This window comes from Suncus etruscus, chromosome 4 (assembly GCF_024139225.1).
Source record: "Suncus etruscus isolate mSunEtr1 chromosome 4, mSunEtr1.pri.cur, whole genome shotgun sequence".
NCBI lineage: Eukaryota > Metazoa > Chordata > Mammalia > Eulipotyphla > Soricidae > Suncus > Suncus etruscus.
Genome location: NC_064851.1, coordinates 148741728 through 148765937, shown reverse-complemented (window position 1 = coordinate 148765937; position 24210 = coordinate 148741728). Strand labels below are relative to the sequence as shown.

Here is a 24210-nt window from a genome sequence, read left to right as displayed (position 1 = left end):
AAAGGGACACTAGGTGAAGTATAATTAAAAGCAATGTACTTGGTTGCCTTTGTGGTCTAAATATAAATTCCTTGAAAGGTCTCCTTTCTGGAAAGATTTTACCGTCTCCAAAATTTTTCCTAACAGACTATTTTAACAATGAACAGTTCATGAGGTCTGTTTGTGATGACTCCGGACCTTTTTCTAAAATCCAGAATTATATATTTGGAAAATGTAAGTGGTACAAATATATCATGTGTAAGTAATTTATATATAAGATGATTCCTAATACCCCCAAAGAAAAATGTGAACATACTATGTAACAGAGAATATACAAATAAAATATGTAAATAGATAGTAAATGCTCTGGCAGAGTACTACATCTCACTAGCAATCAAACAGAAAAAGGAATGTTAAAATAACAATTTTTAAGTACTTTGCTTTAAGACAAGTAAAGAAAAAAAATTAATCTCCATTTTAAGTCTTTATCACTTACAATAACAACCAAACAGCAATTTTATGATTAATTATGAATACTTGTAAAAGTTTGAATATGGAGGGTGTCCACCACCTGGCTTTGAAGATCTGAGGCATGAAAATCAATCAGAAGATGTTGAATAGAAGATTTTTTTCCAGAAGGAGGTACATTAAGCCCAGGAAAAGGTACATTGGAGGAGGGAGTCCAGAAGTAGGGGTGAGTGTAGATTGCAGAGTCACTAAATAATCACAAAAAAGACATTTAGAATATAGTAACTATTTCTGTGATGGAGTATTGAGTTAAAAGTTGGAAATAATTAGGATTAGATTGGAAACAACTCAGAAATTGTTGGAAACAACTGAGAAACTACCCTCCCCCCAAGCCAGGGGCAACTTCTGAGCACTTAGCCAGGAGTAACCCCTGAGCATCAAACAGGTGTGGCCTGAAAACAAACAAACAAACAAACAAAAAAGATTCAAAATGTGTTTGTTATTTTTGTCTTGATTTGGGTGAAAAAAATTTGGTCACTTGTAGTTGTGATGACCTAGGGACATCCATCAAAGTATGTTTAGTATGTCATGTTAATGGTATAATATTCAACTCTGTGAAAATATTATTGCTAGTTAGTCATCTAAAGAAATTCGAATGAGGGTCTGGGCAATAGCACGGAGGGTGTTTAACTTGCACATAGTCGACCTGGGTTCAATCTGCATATGAGCCTGCCAGGAATGATTACTGAGTGCAGAGTCTAGTAATTCTTAGGGCAGCCATGTGTGACCCCAATTTAAAAAAAAAATAGAAAAACTAGAAGAGGGGATGAAAAAATTAATTAATGCAAGAAAAATAAATGCACCATGAAAGTATAGTAAAGGAATAAGAAGAGTAATAAAAGAAAAATGGAAAGTTCAATGGTATTGAAACAGATATAAAGTTTTATGAGGTAGATGGATTTAAGGGTCTAAACATTTACTGGTATCAAGGTTACATGATTTAAAAAGAAACTCTTTTGGACAGAACAATTGCTTTAATAAAGTGGTTAGACTAAAAGTCAGAATATAGAAGTTATATGTGGAGAAGAAGCTAAATAAAGGTGCTATATATAATTTCAGTGAGAAATAATCATGATAAGAAAATGTAAAAGTAAATTACAGCCACACAACAAAATCAAATTAAAAGGTGTATTTTAGAACATGGGATTCTTGGGACATGGTAAAACTTTTACACTTGAGGTTAAATGTCTGTATATTTTGAAATTCATATTTTAAACTGGAAGGTGCTAAGTCTGATTCCAATAATTTACTCCAATGTTTGTTATTTAAATAATAAGTTTCAGTGTCCCACCCATCCAATCCTGCCTTACTGCCATACCACGTTGGTAAACTCAGTTCTGTAGACCAATTCACAGGTTCTGTTAGATCAGACCATAGTAGAAGGATAGAACACTGGTGATGGGTGTGCTATCTATTATAGTGTTGTATGCATGAAACTATCTTTGACTGTATTACAAATCATGATGATTCCAAAATCTAATAAAATTTGTTTTATGTATAAATTTTACATTAATAAAAGGAAGATGCCAATATCTTCTTTATGTTCAAATTCATTTAAAAGGCACTAGCAAAAACCCACTTCTAATTGTTTAGAAACAGTATCTTCAGAGCCCACTTACATCCTGTTTAAACTGTGTGAACAGAGTAAAAACAGATGTGTGATGACCTTCTCCAAACCTACACACAGGCAGAAGATTATAACATACTGTTTAAATACAACTCATGTGTCACTAATATGAGCCCTCATTTTCCATGATGCACCTAAAGATCTGGGGCCGAGCCAGATGCAAAAGCTTCAGGCTGTTAGGTTCTGTGGACAACAGTAAAACAGGAAGTGGTCACTGTAATATTGAAATGCTTCACTTTAAAGTTTAAACTCTCTCAGATAAATCTACAATTTCATTTGAAACCTTTTAATTTTTATTTTAGTGAAAAAAAATTAGAGATGGGTTCCTGAAAGTTACTCTATGTGAAATTGAAAAGACAAAAACAGAAGACGATTTTGTTTGTTTCAACTTGAATCAAATAATAGACTCCTGTTACTTTCTTTGTATTTTATTTTTGTAAATTCAGTTTTGACTTTTTAAATATTTATTTCCACTGTTTATTTTAGAGCATCTTAAACATGTTTTTATTTTGTCTTCTGTCACATATACGTATACATGCCTATGACATGTGCTTATACTGTAAAGTGCTCTGCTCAGTTTTAAAGATCCCCAATGTTTTATTTATTACCTTTAGTTACAATTCATCAAGTATTAATTAAATACTGACACCAAATAAATCACTTATACTTAATTTATTTTGAAAATAGTTATATGTATATTGCCTTTTAAAAAATAATAGCGTCCATGTTTAAAGATGTAAAAGTAAGTAAATTTATTAGATTCAATCTTCAATATGACCTAGATTAATCATTTAGTATCTACTATGCATATTGATATAGATATATTTATAATTTTTAAATTGAAGTTATACATATTTCATGAAGTATTTCTTCAACTAATTACTTAATAATTTTTCTTGTTATTATTTATGTTATATCTATAATTAGAAATACAGAAATATATTTCTATTCTCTTCATGACATTATATTAAATTACCTATTGTATTCAAAATTCAGGGAAAAACTTTATACATAGTTGTTTTTCTTTTCAATGATTACTGTTTGTAAGTAGGTCAACAATTCCTTTTTTGAGATACTTCTACTTCATTTTCAAAAATGAGTCAAGAAGGTTTAAAAGTGACTTGTAACATAAGACCTTTTATGGAAAATAGACTGGGTATTTATATGGATAGATGAAATCAAGACAAAATTCCACTGGGAAAACTACAAAATATCTCAAAATAACATGATATTAGTTGTGTATTGAAGGATAAAATAGAACTTGTTTTGTTTTGGATCACACTTTGTGAATTCTGGTCCAGGGTGCCAAGGATCAAAATGCCAAGGCCATTTGTGAAGCCAGCACCCTACCCACTGTAATATTGCCCTACTCCCCTAGGATTGGACTTTTATTTGTAAATTTAATGTATATTATAAACAGATATTAACTTATAGAGAATTACAGCCAAAGTTTATATGTAGTTATAAAATACTGTGGAAAGCTGTGTTAAAATAAATCGAACTGAATTGAATGTTAAAACCAGCAAACAGTTCTTTGCAGAAGATTTAAAATATAGAGAATGTTTTCTTTATCTTGTTCTTTTAATCAAAGCCTAATATAACAGCAGACTGCATTCTTAACCAGAAACCTTTGTTTAGATTTGCAGATACAATAAATTATGCCTCAGAAGACCCGTGAAAAAGGGCAGTTACTGAGCACATTTGCATCAACCAGTTTTCTAATGTCTTTTTCTAAAAATTGATTTTTTATTATTTTCTTATTAAAACTGCTTATTGTAACAAAGTGGTTGAGATGGCTATTAGTATAATGAGCACTTTAATTTGCTGTAAATAAAGCTCTACTTGTAATAAGACTAGTTTTTTGATTGACTAAACCATTTGGTTTGAATGAAATTATACCTTCATTAAAATGCTATTTTATCAAAAAACTAAAAATAACCTTAGTCACTGTTTCTTTTGAAGTGCAGAATCTTCGTAGTTTGATGTAATCTCATTTGTTTATCTCTGCTTCCACTTGCTTGAACAGGGGGTTTCTTTGTAGAAGATGCCTATAGACTCAATGTCATGGAGTTTATCCTACATTTTCTTCTATATACCTTATAGTTTCAGGTTTGATATCAAGGTTTTAATTCATTTTGATTTGACCTTTGTGCATGGTGTTAGATAGAGGTCCAACTTTGCTTTTTTGCATGTGACCGACTAGTTGTCACACCACCACTTGTTGAAGATGCTTTCCTTGCTTGATTTTGCATTTCTTGCCCCTTTGTCAAAGATTAATTGATCGTATGTCTGGGGAATATTATCTGAATGCTCAAGTATATTCCATGGATCTGAAAGTCTATCTTTATTCCAATACCATGATGTCTTAATGATTATTGCTTGTAGTATAATTTAAAATTGAGGAAATTGATGCCTCACATCTTTCATTTTTTTCTTTAGGGTTGCTTTAGCTATTCTTGGGCATTTATTGTTCCAATAAATAGTTTGATCCACTTCTTTGAAGAATCCCTTAGAGGGACTGCATTAAATATGTACAATGCTTTTGGAAATATTGCCATTTTAATGAATAAGTTAATCCTCCCAATCTATGACCAGGTTATATATTTCAATTTTTTATGTCCTCTTTTATTTCTTGGAGCAATTAATAGTTTTCTTTGTATAGGCCCTTCATTTTTTTAGTTAAGTTGATGCCAAGGTATTTTAATTTCTGTGGCTTTATTACTGTGAATGAAATTGTTTTTTTAATGTTTTTTCTCTATCATTATTTGCATATAAGAAGGCCATTGATTTTTGTGCATTAGTTTTGTAGCCTGCACTTTGCTATATAAAACTATTGTTTCTAGGAGCTTTTTGGTAGAGTCTTTAAGATTTTTTTAAGTAAAGTATCATTCATATCATTTGCAAACACTTAAGAGTTTTACTTCTCTCTTTCCTACCTGGATGCCCTTGATATCTTTTACTTGTCTAATTGCTATGGCAAGTACTTCCAGTACTATATTGAATAGGAAGAAGCAAGAGAAAGCAGCTTTGCCTTGTGCCAGATCTTAGGGGAAAGGCTTTTCGTTTTTTTCCATTGAATATAATACTGTCACGGGCTTGTGATAAATGGCGTTGACTATATTGAGAACAGTTCCTTCCATTCTCATCTTCTTAAGAGTTTTTATTATGAATGGAGGTTGTACCTTAACAAATGCTTTCTCTGCATCACTTGGTATGGTCACATGTTTTTTAATTTTTCTTTTGTTGATGTGGTATAATATGTTGATTGAGTTGCATTGTTGAACAATTCTTGCATCTCCTGAATGAATCCTACTTTGTCAAGTTATATAACTTTTTTGATGAGGCATTGGATTCTATTTGCTAGCACTTTGTTGAGAATCTTTTCATCTGTGTTCATCAAGAATATTGGTCTATAGTTCTCACTTTTGGTGAGAGTTCTGTATGACTTTTGTTTCAGGGTGTTATTAGCTTCATAAAAATTATTTGGTATGTTTCTTTTTCTTCAATTTTCTGGAAGAGATCTAAAAGTATAAGCAGTAGGTCTTGTTAAAGTTTTGAAAGAATTTGTTAGTGAATTTATCAGGAAAGACATTTGATTACCATTTCAATTTCCTCAATGGTGATGGGTCTATTCAGAAATGCTAGAACATCTTGGTTTAACCTGGGGAAATTAAGAGTCCAAGAATCTATCCATTTATTTCAGGTTCTCATGTTTTGTGGCATAGATTCTCAAAGTAGTTTCTGATTATCCTTTAAATATCTGTACTATCTGTAGTAGTCTGTTTTTATTTCTGATTCCATTTACCATTTATTAAGTTTCTCCCTCTTCCTTTTGTTGTGAGCTTTGCTAGTGCATTATTGATCTTGTTTATTTTTTCAAGCAAGCAACTCTTGCTTTCATTGACCTTTTAGATTGGTTTTTGGATTTCCCATTGATTGATTTCTGTTCTAAGCTTTGTTGTTTTATTCCATCTTCCTATTTTTGATTTATTTTATTGATCACTTCCCAGTTTTGTAATCTGTGACATTAAATTATTTATATAGGCACCATTTTAATACCTGGTGAATGCTTTCAAAGTTATACTTCAAAGGAAATAATGACTAAGGTAAAAAGGTCACCCACAGAATGGAAGAAACTATTCACACAACACCTATCACATAAGGGGCTAATATTTAATATATACAAGGTACTGACAGAACCTAACAAGAAAAAAAAACATCTAACCCCATCAAAAATGGGGAGAAGAAATAAACAGACATTTACTCAACAAAAAAAGAAATACAGATGATCAATGAGCACATGAAAAAAAAATCTGCATCACTAATCATCAGGGAGATGAAAATCAAAAGAATGAGATAGCATCTCACACTAAAGAGACTGGCACACATTGCAAAAATTAAGAACAATCACTGCTGGCTTGGATGCGGGGAGAAAGAAACTCTCATTCACTGTTGGTGGGAATGCATACAGATCCAGGCTTTTTTTTTTAAAACAATATGGTTATTTCTTAAAAATACTGGACATCATGCTTTCATATCATCCAGCAATACTACTCCTACACAACAAAAACACTCCCAGGACAACAAAAACACAATAAATAATGCCCTTTTCTCTCCTATGTTCTCAGCAACTCTATTTACAATTTCCAGAATCTGGAAACAACCCAGATGCCCAACAACAGGTAAGTGGCTAAAGAAATAGTACTACATCTATACAATGGAATACTATGCAGTTGTTAGAAAAAAAATGAATTTGCCTGTACATGAATGAATATGAAGACTATCATGTTACGTGAAAGAAGCTAGAGGGAGAGAGATAAACATAGAATAGTCTCACTAATATGTGGAATTTACGAAAAATAAAAGAGTATAATAATAATACTCAGAAACAATAGAGATGAGGGCTGGAAAGACTGGTTTATTATGTGAAGCTTATTACAGAGTGGTAAGTGCAGTTAGAGAAATAATTACAATAGAATCTACCTTGTCAATGATAGAGATATACAGTACCTGTCTTGAAGACAGGCAGGAGATGGGGGAGGAGGAAAATGGGACAATGTTGGCAGGAAATTTGTACTGGTAAAGGGTGGTGTGCATTTTATGGCTGAACCCAATTATGAACATGTTTGTAACTATGCTACTTAAATAAATAAATTAAATGAAATATATTAAAATAAGATATAAATTTAAACAATTAAAATAAAATATAAGAGAAATGTACTAAAATTACTTTGGCTATTCAAATAAATTTTTGTGAAAACAAATAATATAATGATGTAATTATGAAAGCAATTATTTATTAAGTGAAGAATTCCCTGGTCCTAATTTTGATGTCTGTAACTAGATTAATAATTTTCAGTAGTTATAAATTGTATCATTCTTAGCTGAGTCTTTGCACTAATTTGTTACTCATCATGCCTTATAAGTGTCTAATATTTTAAACTGAATCTAATGTTTGTTTAGCCTTTTGCTTCGCCATCATCTTGGTAAATGCTTCCTCTCTAAAAGATACTTATGCTTTAATAAGGGAAATCTGAACACTTTAATATTGGCAAATTCTGCCAAGTAGAAGATACTTGGCATCATAGAAGATTTTCAAAAAATTATATATCACAACTTTTAAAATGAATTTTTAATAACTTCTGGTACATTTATTTTTCTAGTTTAAAATAAAGCTAATTTTCATTCCACAGCCACATGCACTGTCAGAGACTAAGTTTATAAATATTGAGGTTTAGGATGGTCTTTTGATAAGTGAAGAAGCAATAACAATAGCAATAAATGTGCTTAAGCTTATCTTACAATTTTGTTATATTCCTAATTAAAAGCTGCAAAACAGATAGGACACACAAGACATCAAGAAACGTGTGAATGCATTTGTCAGATCATTACAACCATAAGTGTTAGGGCATAATAAAAACACCATATCGTGATGGTAAATTCTTCATAAAAGCCTTAATAGTACTATTTACTAAATAAAGAAAACTGTGTGTATATCCTCGAAATCATACATAGCAGGGGTTGGAGCATAAGTGAAATTTTTCACATACCTCTCAATTCTTTGGACATTCTCAAATGAGAATTAGATAGGTTGGTAGAAGAAAATAATAAATATAGTAATATGTGAAAGAGTGAAAATTATTAAATCTGTTCTAATTTCAATTGAGAGAGCAGGTTTTGGTGCTCACTTTGGCAGCACATATACTAAAATTGGAATGATACAGAGAAGATTAACATGGCCCCTGTGCAAGGAGAGAGCAGGTTTCGGATCATAAACAAAAGAATGAACTGTAGAAAAAAATCAGAAACGGAAATCAAGTCTTGAACACAAGAAAGATACAGTCACACAGCAATATTAGAGCAGATATGTGGAGAAGAATGACCCCTGAAGGATTGGAAATGATTCAGCCAGAGCTAAAGATCTAATAAGAAAGAAAAAAAAAACGATGTAGGGATGAATGAGAAACGTGTGAACTCAAAGTCTCGTTTCCTTAACAATTCCCTAGCATGAAAAATGATAGCTTCAATCAAAAAACTCTAAAAGGAACCCTATAAAAATGTCAAGAGGCCTATATTCCATCTGCAAGTTATGCACTACCCTCAGGATGTGCAACATCTCCTTTTATTTTTATTGCACTCTTCAGCTACAGTCATCTGTACACCAATTTAGGGCTTGTAGTTTCTTTTAAAACGTTTTCTTTTGGGGCCGGAGAGGTGGCGCTAGAGGTAAGGCAGCTGCCTTGCAAGTGCTAGCCTAGAATGGAAAGGTTCGATCCCCTAGCGTCCCATATGGTCCTCCAAGCGGGCATGATTTCTGAGCGCATAGCCAGGAGTAACCCCTGAGCGTCAAATGGGTGTGGCCAAATTTTTTCTTTTTTAGAAAAGAGAAAGTAATATTCTAATCTGTGGTTCATTTAGTTCGTTTCATGGATTCTTTTAGTTTCTTGAACATCCTCCAAATTTCTTCTCTAAAGTTTCTCAGAGAGGCCATGTAAATAGCTGGTACTTGTTGGGCCTTCAGATCCATCATCTTCATTCTCTAAGCATGGTGGCGTTCTGTGATGCTTTCCCCTAGCATCCTTTTCAGTGTTTTTTTTCTATGTGTTGTGTTGTGTTAGTGTACACTGAGTAGAGGATAAGCACTGATTTCCACTTTGCTCCGGAGACTGCTGTTGTGTTTTTGCGTGAGTGGTGTCTATGCTGGGTTGGCCTTTTAGGGAGAAGGCACTCACCTCCACATTTTTCAGGGTTTCTGCCGGCAAAATTTTATTTCATTTTATTGAAATCATTGTGATTTACAAAATCCTAGTTGAGTTTCAGACATATAATGAATCAGGGCCAATCTCACTACCAGTATATGTTCCCAGAATATATCACCACACGGCCTTCCAGCCTGCCAGTATAACAGGCCCATGTTGACTTTGGCTTATATATTTAGTTCTGCCCTTTTTTAATCTCCACCAATGCACCTGAGAAAATTGGCCCCTGGACCCCCATCCTTTCATTCTTTTTTCCTTCTCCTTGATATATACTCTGGAAGAAAATGTGTTCAAGACAATTCCCATTTATACCATTGAATTTCTTCATGCAGTTATTCTAAATAAATGTATAGGTGATATAATTCTTTATCCTCCTTCTTCTGGCTTACTTCATTGAACAAAATATCTTCCAGGTATATCTATGTTAAGGCAAGTTGTAAATTGACTTTTGGCCAATTCTAGGAATTTAACAACAGGGTTGAACTATGGGGAATCTAGAGTGTCTTGGAAACATTTGATTATGTTAGCTTGCATAACACAGCTGATTGTGCTAGCAGAGATGATTTTAGTATGGCAGGCTACTGAAATAGAGACTTAAACTAGGCATCTATTTACTTATTAGTTTTGTTAGATCACTTCACTTCCTTATTTTGTTTCCTTATACAATACAGAAAAGTGAAATAACCATTAAAGTGTCCTCCTCTGTCTGAATCATTCTCAGCACAAACACTTCACTTACATGCAAATTGCATAAAACTGCCTGATTTCGGTTTTTCATTGTTGTATTCAACTCAATTCAATTTTAATTCAATTTTATATATTAAAATAAATATATGATAAAATATTTGTTGAAATAAAGCATAATTGGTCTTTTTTCTTATAACCTGTCAAATTCTGCTTTTAATACTTAACCTGTCAAATTCTGCTTTCAAGACTTAATCATCCCAACTAGAACCACAAAGTTGTGGGAAAATTTTCTACTGAGCCCTACTAATGTTGAGTCTAAAGTTTGGTCTTTTGTTCTGATTGAAAGTAGTGAGGAAGAATGAATAGAAAGTATGTGACAACAAATTAAATGGTCATAAAGGCTATTCATAAATATCCAATTATTCTCCCTTCCTTGAATTTTATATAATATGTAAAATTCATATATGTAAAATTTAGAGAAGGGAGCCCTAGTAAATTATACTAGGAAGTACAGGCATGAGGACCCTTGAAATGTAGGATGTATTTGAGTATCCTAGCAAATCTTCCATCAGAACATGGCTGGTCTCCCTGAGAAGAGTGGCTTCAATGTAGAAACAAAGATCATTGTCCTCTAATCCCAGACCTCCTGACTCAAGCATTACAGGAATGGATACTGAGGGATTAATTCAATAATTATGCATTTACCCAAAGTTGTGCAAACTAATATTAAACCACTAAAGTTAGATACAAAAATTTCTGTTTGCAGTTGGGCTTAGAACAAAACAGTAAAATCCATACAGATAAAACACATTTTAACCAGCAAGATAAGAACCTATGCAAATAGGGTCAAGAGATTAACCTGAAACACAGTTAAAATGCAGGAGGTTCTGAAAAACAGTTTTTCCTCAATTGAGCTTCCTCTGGGCTTGTGTTTTCAATCTCCATCTACTTTTTCTGTTTAGGCTGCCAATATCATCAGGAACAGAAAGTGTTTTAGTTCCAGAGCCGTAATCTGAGTTGGGAGAACACATTTTTCAGCCTGCTGCCAGCCCTTTCCACTTTCTCTTTGGCTTCTTCCCAGTCAGTGACCCCATCAGGTTAAAAGACCCAGGTCCTTGCACAAAACACCTTTGGTAGAAGAAAGGTCAGGTGCCTCGGCCTCTGGGAGGCAGCTCAAAGTCTTCAGCTCTCTCCCTTCACTGTTTACTTTTGTCCCACCTGAATGAGTTTCCTCCATGTTCAGAACAGGCACCATATGCACCTATGTTCTGGGCTTCACACTCTCAGCCTGGCTCAAGAAGGCTGCGACTAACCACCAGAGGGTTGAGGCACTCACTATCACTGAGGCCTTCTTGGGTTCTTGGGTTTTGTGTCCATATTCAAGGGACAGTTGTTAATTAAATATAAAAATTATATGAAGCATAAAGTTCACGTGTTGGATGAGGCCTCCTCAGGCACTGCACATCTAGTCCTTTCGGCCAGCAGGTCTGAAGAAACGGGGTAACAGCGGAGAAATAATTCACAAGCAAAGTTTCATCTGAGTCAGATCATAGTATTCCATGGCTTTTTCTCTTCCATGAGTCTTTCTGCTATCTTTTTTCTTTGCTTAGCTGCTTCTCATAGAGAAGCCTCACCCCAGCCAGATTCTATTCTTTATTCAAACCAGCCTGCCCATTCCAGATGTGGGTGGGTCTGATTATCCAGGTGGACTTAACATCTCAAATGCTTAAGGAAAGGATTTTGGGAGAGGGTTACATACAATGCACATCATCAAAATAAACACAAAGATAAATATAGATGAGGACAGCTTATCCCTGGTTTCACCCTCCACCCTCATCAACAATCTTATGTTTACTTTGTTTATGTTTGCAAATAAAATGGAATGTGTCTCAGAGGAGAGCCTATCAGGAGATGTTACTGTTCACTCTGACATTTGTAAATTATCTTTTCATCCCTAACCTTTTCTCATAAAACTCTTCTCATGGTACCCTTTACACAAAGTGAATCTTTGAGTACTTGAAAGCCACCAATTTTCAGGTTGCTAAAACTTGAATAAAAATATTTTTATCTTCAGTAAAAAGGTACAAGGATTAAAGCACTTGCCTTGAATGCCTCCAGCTGCTTTTAGGTCCCAGGCTCTGTGTAAAGTCTCCTGAGTACCACCAACAGTGACCTCTGAGCACATAGCCGGAAGTAAACTCTGAGCACTGCTGGTTGTGCCTTTTAATTGCATTATTTTTTCTCCAAAAAAAGCCGAAAGCAATATGCACAAAAACTATTTTCATTAAACCTTTGCTCTCAACTAATTGCTTTTTTGTTATGAGTACCAAAGTTAGGTTTAATAAATCTGGGTAAAAATATTCTGGTCATAGTTTGTGCTGAAGGTCACATACTTTTTTCTCAAGGTTAAAATTCACACATATGCTCAGTCACCCAAAGTCATACTTCCTGGCACTGGTGCTCACATATAATTTTAGGTAGAGAACTCTGACAAGTTCACAGGAGACCTACGGACCACTCACAGCTCTACTTAACCCACTTTTGATAATTTTGTGTAATTTATAATTCCCTGATTGGGCTATTGAGGCAGTATTATTTAGATTTAGAAGTTCTTCCATCAATCTACAGCTGATATTGCTTCTAGACAGGACAGGGGACCATGAGGCTTCAGGGTCAGTATGAAAATGATGGAGGGAAGTGGTTACCCTGTATGAGGACTAATACTGAAAGGAGGCAAAGTGATATATATGCATGATGCTCTACTAGTAATAATATTGTAAACCACAGTACCTGAAAGTAAGGGTTGGAGGAAAGGAAAATGTAACAGAAAATTGTGCCTACTAGAGAAGCAGACTTAGGGACACTCTGGACATTAATGGACGTAAGTATACACTGGTGATTGTTATTGGAACATTGTACTTCTGCAGCCCACTGAAGAATAAATTTGTAGGGACCAGAGTGATAGCACAGTGATCAGACAGTGACCAACCCTGGACAGAACCAGGTTCAATCACTGGCATCCCATATGGTCCCCCGAGCCTGCCAGGAGCAATTTCTGAGAGCAGAGCCAGGAGTAAACTTCGAGTGCCACTGGGTGTGTCCCCACCCCCCAAAAAAGGAAGAATTTTGTCATTCATGGTGGTTCAATAATTTAAAAAACTGTTGCCTAGGTCAGGAAGTCATGCAAGACATATGCTCTACTGACTTGAGTAGGAATGGGAATGGAGCTATCACCATAAATCTTTATTATCTTTTGTATTGTAAAGCATATGAAGGATACACCTTTGAGATGCATACAGACACTCAGGTGTGGTACTCCTGGAAATTGCATGTGATGTCACGAATCATATATTGCAGAGCAGCTAGGAACAAACAACAAAGCTACCAGAATTAGGCTTAGTATATATGATCATATTCAGGATTTTACTTCATGGTTCTAGGTTTGAAAAAGGTAAGTTCCTATCCTTCATTATCCAGGTTCTTCACTCTTGCATTTGAAACTGTACTTACTGTGATTAGACTATGATGATTACTTATTGTGATTACCTGATAATTATGCATATTTACCTTGAAATCCAATTGCACAGAGCCCTGTAGATATAAAGATTATGCAAACCTCTTGCTAAAGAAAAATTTTGACTTCATTTAGAACAAAGTTATTAAATTACCAATAAGGTAAAAAAGCCCTCATCTAGATCTATATGTACAAATTTTATTTGACATGTACTAAACTTTGTACATCCACATACTCTGGTTCCTCAAAATCTTTTTTTGTTTGTTTATTTCCTCAAAATCTTTTAAATTTCACAAGATTTTCATTCCATTAGCAAACAACTATCTATCTAAATGTCTGTAAAAATAACAAAATATAACTATTTAAATACTTGCATTTAATTAACACTACATCTCAGGCACTGCACCATGCAGTGTATGTGTGCTGTGCTTTAATTCAATAGCATTTTAAAAGCAGTACTAGTATTATTAAGCAGGGGTCTCAAAGTCAATTTACCTGGGGACCGCAGGAGGCAAAGTCGGGATGATCCTTGAGTGCAAAGTCAGTAGTAAGCCTTGAACATTGGGGGGTGTGACCCAAACAACTAAAACAAAACAAAACAGAAAAAGATTCCTCTAGGGCAGGGCCACAAAATGTTGTACGGAGGGCCGCAAACAGCCCGCAGGCCGCGAGTTTGAGACCCCTGAATTAGAGAGTAGGAAGCTGAAATTTATAGATAAAATAATTCCAAGAGACATTGATGGTTTAAGTTGCACTGGTAAAGGGGGAATGTACATTTTATTAGTAAAACCTAATTAAAAACATGTTTGTAACCATAGAACTTAAATAATCAATAAATAAATTTATTTTACAAAACTTAAAATGTTTTACATTTCTGTTTATACATACATCTCTTTATATTTAGATTATGTCTTTTAAAGTAAACATTGTATTTCATTCATCTTTGGATTTATTTACATTATTTTTAACTTTATTACTTATGAATTATTTCCAATGTAGTTAACATTTTTGCCATTTTATAGAGTTACCTCAATTCATCAACACAAAAGTGGCAAGGTCTTCCAAAAATGTCCTAATTTTAATAACAGTCCAACTTATAATTGATCTACATATAATTTATCATATTTTTATGTCATTGTGTAACATAATGGTTATGCAAGTATCCAAATGCTTATAAAAATGGCAGTGAGGGGCCAGAGTAATAGTGCAGCAGTAGGGTGTTTGCTTTGCAAGTGGCTATTCAGGACAGACTTGGGTTCAATTCCCCCCTAGCTTCCCATATGGTCCCTCAAGTCAGGAGTAATTTCTGAGTGCATAGCCAGGAGTAACCACTGAGCATCACCAGGTGTGGTCCAAAAACAAAATAAACAAACAAACAAAAAATAACTGGCAGTGAGGAGCTATGAACAAGAAAATGATGTGGGTAAACATTTAACAAAACGGTAAACCACAATACCTACAAGGATGAGAATTATGCTTAATATAGATATTATATAAGGAAAATATTAAAGTCAGATACTAAATTTGGCAAGAAGATGGGCTATCTCTAGAATAGTTAAAAAAATTTGAAAGAATTAACAATAATGTAAACTGCAATGTCCAAAAGAAGAGAGAAAGAGAGAGACAGAAACAGAGAGACAGACAGAGATAGAAAAATAAAATCTCTGTCCCAGAGGGTATGGATTGAAAGGAAAACTGGGGATGCTGATAATGGGAAAAGCGCACTGATGAAGGAAGGATGGTGTAGATTTTATGAGAGAAACTTAATCATAAACAATTTTGTAACCATGGTTATTAAAAGAAAGTAATCTTTATTAATGGGAAGGATTGGGAATCAGAAAATACATCTCTTTAAATACAAATGTCCTAGCTGTCACTTCAGAGTTATTGGTTTCAAGGTGGCAAGTAGATTGAAAATTGAAATATATGAAAGATTATCAATGCAACATTAAACAGGAGAAAGTGAAGTTTTCTAAAAGAAAATGATGATGATAGATTGACTTTAGATTACAATATTAAGGGAGAAATCAATTCAAAGAACTTTAAGGTGATATAGAAACTTCTTAAAATTTCAGGAATATTGATCAAGAAAAGTATTTTATAACTAAAAAAAACTTTCAAAGTTACAGGATAGATCTAGATTTATGAAGTATTACTGTATTTTCCGGCATATAAGACGACTTTTGAAACAAAAAAAAAAGTCAACCAAAAATCGGGGGTCGTCTTGGTTGTCTTATACACCGAGTATATCCCAAAAAATGTTTCAATATGCCGCTAAACGAAAATTGTCTGAATATTGCCACAAAACGAATTTTCCAACTCGATCCTGCACCAATCACTGCAAGGCTGCTCAGACCGCCTCTCTAACTCAGCCAATCCAAGCAGGCTTTTTATGCATGCAAACTAGACAATGTTCTGGACCCGAATCTACACTGTCAAAAGCCTGCTCAGATCTAGGCCAGAGTCAGAGGATGTCTATGAGAGTATAACCTTTGAACCTTTGCTTGTTGTGATTGGCTCACTGTGGAAGATACAGTTGCAGCACAGGAACATTCTGCCTTATACAGCAAATATAGGCCTAAACCTATGTTTTAACTGAAAAATTAGGGGGTTGTCTTATATGCCTGGTCGTCTTTTACGCTGGCAAACACGGTAATTAATATATATTAACATATAGTGGTATAAATAACCTTTAAAATAAGAGCAAATATACTCCATACACAATTTGCTGAATAATAATATTAATTTATTGGTCTGGTTATATAACCCAAATCTAGGAAATTTGCCAAATATGATTGAAACTTAAATATAAAAAGCATTTAAATATTTTCAATTCAATTCAATTTCAAATAAACACAAAAAAGCAAAAGATATGCAGGACTACTACACTTATGTTTTATTCAATCCTGTTTTAGAAATTATAAAAATTCTCAGGAATTCACATGAAAAGACTATTTTAGAAGTTGTGGGGTTGTCCTTGAGTTGCAAATTGTGTTTTCAGAAATACTAAATGAGGGAAAGGGCATGCAAGTTTAGCTAAAAGCTAACTAGAGAGAGATAGTACCTGAGTGTTTGAATTTACAGTAAAATGCTTAGAATGTAAACTAGCCTCCTTTACTTTTCAAGGATTTTTTTTACATAGTATCTTCACAATTTCTTCTTTAAATTATTTTTTAAACACATGATTACCAAATTTTTCATGTTACTTTTCAGTCATACAATGTGTACCATCCTTCACCAGTGCATATTTCCTACCACCAATGTCCTCTCTTTCCCTTTTATTCTCACACCTGTGACACAGTGGTAGGCATTTTATTTTTCTCTATCTTACTTTTTTTTTTTTTTGTTTTTAGACACTGTGGCTTGCACTATTGTTAATGAAGGTGTACCATGCATATCACTTTAACACCTTTCTGCACTCAGTTCTTTTTTTTTTCTTTTTTTTTTTCTTTTCTTTTTTTTTTTTTTTTAAACGAATTTTCCAACCCGATCCTGCACCAATCACTGCAAGGCTGCTCGGACCGCCTCTCTAACTCAGCCAATCCAAGCAGGCTTTGATGCATGCAAATTAGACAATGTTCTGGACCCGAATCTACACTGTCAAAAGCCTGCTCAGATGGGCCAGAGTCAGAGAGGATGTCTATGACAGTATAACCTTTGAAACTTTGCTTCTTGTGATTGGCTCACTGTGGTACAACTCTTGCACTCAGTTCTTGTTCAGAGTGATCAGTGGTGCCAGCTCTACCCAAATTACACTTCTCCACTATTTGTAGCAAAAATCCTAGCAAACTGTTTCTCCAGGCCCTCATCTCTATTGTCTCAGGATATTATAACCATACAATCTTTTATTTTTCTTATATCCCACAAATGAGTGAGATCACACTATGTCTATCCCTCTCCTTCTGACTCATTTTACTCAGCGTTATAATATCCATATCCATCCACATATATGCACATTTTATCATTTCATTTTTTCTAAAAGCTATGTAGTATTCTTTTGTCTAGATGGGCCACAGTTTCTTTAGCCTCTCATCTGTTCTCCAATGAGTTGTTTCCAGATTCACAATTGTAAATAAGGCTGCAACAAACATAGGAATGCAGAGGGATTTTCTGCATTGTGCTTTTAGGTTCCTAAGCTACACATACACACACACACACACACACACACACACACACACACACGGCTATATATATGCATATATATATATATATATATGTATTCCTAATGTTGGATCATATGAAAAATCAATTTCTAGTTTTTAAGTTCTATCTATATTATTTTCCAAAAAGTTTGGACTAGACAGAATTCCCACCAGCAGTGAATGACAGTCCCTTCCTGCATTCACACTAGCACTGGTTGTTCTTGTTCTTTGTGATGTGAGCCAGTCTCTGTGTTGTGAGATGATATCTCATTGTTGTTTGATTTGCATCTTTCTGATGATTAATGATGTGGAGCACTTTTTAATGTGCCTTTTGGCCATCTGTATTTCTTCTTTGTGAAACTATCTGTTCATTGTTTCTCCCCACTTTTTGTTGGTGTTAGATGTTTTTCTTGCTGAGTTCTACCAGTGCCTTCTCATATGGGTATTAGAAGAATAATTTCTCACATTCTATATTCTTTGTATCCAAGTCACCATTTTCTCAAAGGTGCAGAAGTTTCTCAGTTTAATGTAGTGCCATTTGTTTATCTTTGCTTCTACTTGCTTGCTCAGTTGGTATTTCTTCTTTGAAGATCCCTTTAGCTTCAGTGTCATAGAGTGTTCTGCGCAAGTTTTCCTCTATGTACCACCTGATTTCAAGGTCTTTAATTTATTTTGATGAATACATAGTGTTAAAGAGAAGTCAGAGATCACTTTTTTCATGTAGTTGACCAGTTTTAACGCACTGCTTGCTGAAGAGGCTTTGTATTTCTTGCTCCTCTTTCAAAAATTAATTGCTATATACATGAGAGTTAGTCTCAGAATACTTAAGTTTATTTTATTGATCTGTGGCTTGTATTTATTACATTATCATGCTGTTTTAATGACTACTGCTTTATAATACAGTTTGAAGTTGGGAATAATGATGTCTTTCTTTTTTTCACTAAGATTGCTTTGGCTACTTGTGGACATTTATTTATAAAACGTCATTTGTATTGTTTTAAGGATTATATTACATATCTACAATGCTTTGGGAAGTATTGTCATTTTAATTATGTTAATCCTCCCAATCCATTATCCAGGTATATGTCTGCATTTTCTCATGTTTGTTTGTTTATTTCTAGAAGCAGTGTTTTGTAGTTTTCTTTGTATGGGTCTTTCACATCTTTAGTGATGTTTATTCTGAGGTATTTGATACTCTGAGAACCAATTGTTAATGGGATTTTTAAAAAATCTCTTTCATTATTTGTATATAGAAAAGTTATGGATTTGTGAATCTTAATTTTGTAATATACCCCTTTACTATACAAAAGTATTGCTTCTAAAAGTTTTTTGTAGATCTTTTTGATTTTTCTAACTATAGTATCGTATTATGTCATCATATTATGTCACAAAGTGTGAGTTTGATTTCTTCCTTTCCTATTTGATGTCCCTGATAGTTTTCTTGCCTAATTCCTGTCACAATTACTTCCAGTCTGTATTGTAAAGACGTAATGAGGGGCAACCTTTTCTCTTGCTAGATCTTGGAAGGCTTTTAGTTTTTTCCTATTGAGTATAATGTTTTTTCATGGACTTTGTTATATGGCTTTGACTATATTGAGGAAAGTTCCTTCAATTACCATCTTCCTGAGAGTTTTTATTATGATATTGTTTTAAATTTGTTAAATGATTTCTCTGCATCTATTGATATATTTATATGATAAAATATTTATTTTATTGATTGATATGGTTTATAATATTGATTGACTTGCATATAAACCATCCTTGACTCTCTGAGATGAATCCTAATTGGTCATGATATATAACTTCATGTTGAATTAAATTACCTAGAATTTTGTTGAAGATTTTTGTATTAGTAGTCACCAAGTATATAGGCCTAATATTCTCTTGTAGGGGAATCTATCTGCTTTTTGTATTATGGTAATTTTTGTATCAAAGAGTCTCTTTGGGAGTGTTTCTTTTCCTTCAATTTCCTGGAAGAGCCTGAAAAAAATGGAAATAGGTGCTCTATAAAGGTTTGAATGAATTCCCAGCTGAAAAATTCACTGGTGAGTCCATCTGTGTCTAGAATTGTTTGGGGGGAAGCCTTTTGATTAACACTTCGATTTCCTCAGTAGTAGTAGCTGTGTTCAAATATTCCAGATCCTCTTCGTTCATACTTGGAAGGTTAGAAGAATTCAACAATGTATCCATTTCTGTCAAGTTATCTTATTTTGTTTCATAAAGATTTTCCAAGTAATCTTTGATTACCATTTGAATTTCTTTAGTATCTGTAGAGATATCTCCTTTTATTTCTGATTTTGTTTATTTCAGTTTTTCTTCATTTCATTGTGAGGCTTGCTAATATTATATAGATCTTCTTTATTATTTAAAAGAAGATATTTTGTATTTGGGGAATTTCCAGTTCATTAATTTCTGCTCTGACTTTTATTTTTTACTTCAGCTTTCCTACTTTTGCCTCATTTTGTTTGTCACTTTCCAATTTCTAAAACTATGCCACTAAGTTATTTATGTAAGCCATTTCTTTCTTTATTCACTAAATTAATGGTGGGATTCTGCCTTTCTTCAGCATTGTGACCTTTGCAGTGTGGTAGTTTTTCTAATGTGTTGTGCTGAGACTCTTTGACTAGAAAAAATGCACTGTGGTGGAGAACAGTGGAGTGGTCTAGCTCCTCTCAGGATGTGCTGGCCATGCCTCTTCTGCCTTGTGGTCCCAGCTACCATTTACCTCATGGCCAGCTCCTTTTGTGGTACTCTTGCCCACCTCTCAGTCTTTGCATAGATTCTAATCTGTTTGCAGTCCAAAAAAATAAAACCAGTATTTTCCCCCAAATATCAGTTTGTATCAAAGAAACATGTCTTTGACATTTTTTAAATTACTATGTGGTATTAAAATTTGCTTTATCACACAAAAATTGTCTTTAGGTAAGAAAGCAAGGAAATTTATTTACCATCAAGATGGTTCACAACTACTTACTCACATAAAGTTGTGGTCTAGAGGAAAGGTACAGAATGCTTTAAACAGGAATATTGTGCAACATAGCACAATCCTAAATTCAAAGAGCAAAAACTTCAATTAAACTCTTAGATATGTTAGTGGTTTATACTAGCTTCTAAATAGCTCAATCAATATATATTTATTAGGATATAAGACATAGAAAGTACTAGATTCAGCATTGATAATGAAACTGCAGAAAAAAAAATTGAAACAGTAAACCTGTAGACAAGGATGCTTGTTTTTGTTTACCTTTAATCTCTTACCAAATGCATCAAAACTTGTATACTTTTTTTATTTTGTCATAATATTTTTTGGTTTGTGAGCAAGATGAAAAATACCCTAGGAAACCAGTTCATGATGGAATTCAGTGTTTGTTCTGGAGCCCACTAGTCTACAGTAGAACCCTTCTTCCTTTTTCATTTCCTCTAAAAATCACTTATTTTACTATGCAGAAAATATCACTATTTTGAGGACATGAACTATTGATCTTCCAATTTGTTGGCATATTGATAATAAAGGTCCTTTTTTATTCATAACCTTATGTCTCATTTAATTGATCCTCATGTGGCAGTAACCCTCAAAGTTACAATAAATCAATTTTCTTATGAACATCATGAACAATCTCATAATGTTTGCATTATGAAAATACACTCTATTGGTGATTTTATTATCTTGGTTATTAAATACATTTACTTAGAATCCAAATGACAAAGTGAAAATTGTATGTGGACTCATTAAAAGATATAAATTTGTCTTAAGAGTACTCTAATATGGGACCGGGAAGGTGGTGCTAGAGGTAAGGTGTCTGCCTTGCAAGCGCTAGCATAGGACGTACCGCGATTGGATCCCCCAGCGTCCCATATGGTCCCCCCAAGCCAGGAGCGATTTCTGAGCACATAGCCAGGAGTAATCCCTGAGCGTCAAACGGGTGTGCCCCCCCCAAAAAAAGAGTAGTCTAATATCACTGATCTCTAACTTTCTATTTTAAGCATTTTCTTTAGAATCATGTTATAATGAATCATGTTATAAAAATTATAAAATTATTAAAATTTATCTTTTCTATCCTTATTTTTAAACTTTCCTTCCAATACATATTTCTGGTACATATATATGTATATATATATTTCTGGTATATATAACTCTTACTTAAAATTATAAATTTAGTAAATTTTGCTCTGACTGTATTTGTTAAAATTTCCCTTGAAGATTGTTTTTCAATTTAGGACTTCAAGCTATGGAGAATTTCATTTCTATCTTAATGCAAGAATATGAGAGCCAAGGACTGTGAATCAGAATGCCAGCACACCAAGAATAATTCTGCTTCTGTTACTCTCTGTATGACTGAAAATTCAGTAAGTTTCCTAGATTAATTTTAGCCTTCTCAGTAATATCTTACAGTAAAGCAGAAAGGTAAAATAAATTGATATATCTACATCAAGCATTAGAATACTGATTTGCATCTAATAAATGTTGCTGCTAATTTCTCATTATTTCTCTTATAAACCCTAATTGGAGGGGTGCAAACTAACCAGTTCGACAGGCAGACCCAGCACGAAAATGACACATGTAAATCTCTCTAAGTTTCAGGCAGTTTTTGAGGCTGACTGGAGCAAGGCTGAATGTCTGTTTTCTCTTAATTCAGCCACAAACGAATGGATTGATTCAGGGGTAGGCAAGGTATCGCTCCTTTTAATATTGTTGCTGGAGGGACTTCCAATCTTTGATCCAGATTTTTTGGCTGAAAAGGATGAATGGGATAACGTAAAGACATAGGAGTCCTCTGTATTGTGTGTGCTGCTGTTCCCAAGCCACTGAGTTATTATCTTCCATCTGATGAAGGTTTCTTAAATACTTCCTAAATAAGGGAGTATATAACAAGTAAGGAAGTATAATAAACTACTATATGTAGTTTACCATATAGTCTTGAAGGGAAAAAAACTTAGGATTTTTTTTTTTACTTAGGTTATGGCCAAGGTCAAATAGGGAGGGGGTCAGCAGGTCCAGTCATGGCAGGCTCTTTTCTAGGCTAAATTTTCCCAATGTTCCATTCAGGATATGATTAGTTCTCTCAACTTTCCCTGAGTTTTGAGAAGATACTCCATACACAGTTTCCAGGATATGTTGAAAGCATCAGTCTGTTGTTATTGTGAATAGTCAGTGGTTCAAACTTGGGGATGATTTCCCAGAGAAAGGCCATAGCCATTTCGTGGTTCCATTCTATGTGGTTGGAAAGGTCTCAATCCAACCAGAATGGATGCAGACCATCACAAAGCAGTATAGTTTATACTAGATTAAGTTGGACATCAGTGAAGACCACATATAAACTGTCCATTTAGGTCATTCTTACTCACTGAATTACAAGTGTCGGCCAAGTTATAGAGTGGTATGTTTTTAACACAGTTAACTCACTATTCATTAGCTGTCTGACATAGTACAGCCAAATGACTGATAAAAAAAGGTTTATTAAGTGTCATCATTACCAAATATGTAAAACAATGATGTTCAAAATCTAGACATCTTCAAAGAATAGCTATGATAAAGATGTATCCATTGAACATGTTCTACCATATCCATTCACCTTTTTGTTTTGTTTTGTTTTCCCTGATGCTATGTGGAATGTTTTGCCTTATAGGAGTCAATATGTATGTGGACAGTAGCAAGATTTACTTGTCCTGGTCTGAGCTCAGGGCCTGGTTCAGAGCATGTGTATTCATATGGTTGAGTAAAAAAATGTTGTAGGCTGAGAAGATACCTCCAGGTATTTGTTTGCTGTCATCACTGAGTAGCCTGTTCTTCAGGTCTCTTCCTGCTATTATTGAACAAATGCCATCTCCTCAGAACAGTCATGGTGTAGTTCACTTTCCACTATGAGGAGAAAGTTTTTAAAATTCAGAATAGTCACAATCTCTAAGGTGTCGTGAAAGTTTTACAGCGAAGCCATGATACTGAGTCATATAAGCAGAAGAAGGAAATATTATGATCTTGGTTTTTCAGGAGAAATATCTGCATGGGGAACTTTGACTTTTAGTATTTTTCCTAGAGTGAACTTGTTGGCCTCTTGGACTAGAAGAAACTAGGCTACAAGGTCTCTGAGGCTACTCAGTATCTATTGATTGCAACTTTTTGGAGAAATGCTCAATGGCATTGGCCATCATATTGACCAAATAGATGAGATTTTCTTGTGCTTTTATTTTGCTTCCATTCAGTTTACAGGGCTTTTCTACATCTAGTAACCACAGGACAGGCACTTGCCAAGGGCAGTCTTTATCACTTAGAAGGCAGCTTCTTCTTCAGTGGTGCATGCAAAGGGACTTAACATTCAGGCTTAACAGAAATTCCTACAAGGGCCATGACAGAATGAATACTTGGGAATACAAACTCAACAGAAACTTTCTCTTAGTCTTTCTGTGGAAGTTGTGGAAGGTGCGACTCTCTTCCTTTTGGGTCCTAGTGTCTGCTAGCCTTGAGGAGAATAAAAC

General features: G+C 34.2%; 1 pseudogene; it reads left to right on the top strand.

Moving 5' to 3' along the window:
• Positions 1 to 8314: 8314 nt before the first annotated feature.
• Positions 8315 to 8387, top strand: LOC126007587 (uncharacterized; annotated as a pseudogene).
• The last annotated feature ends 15823 nt before the right edge of the window (positions 8388 to 24210 follow it).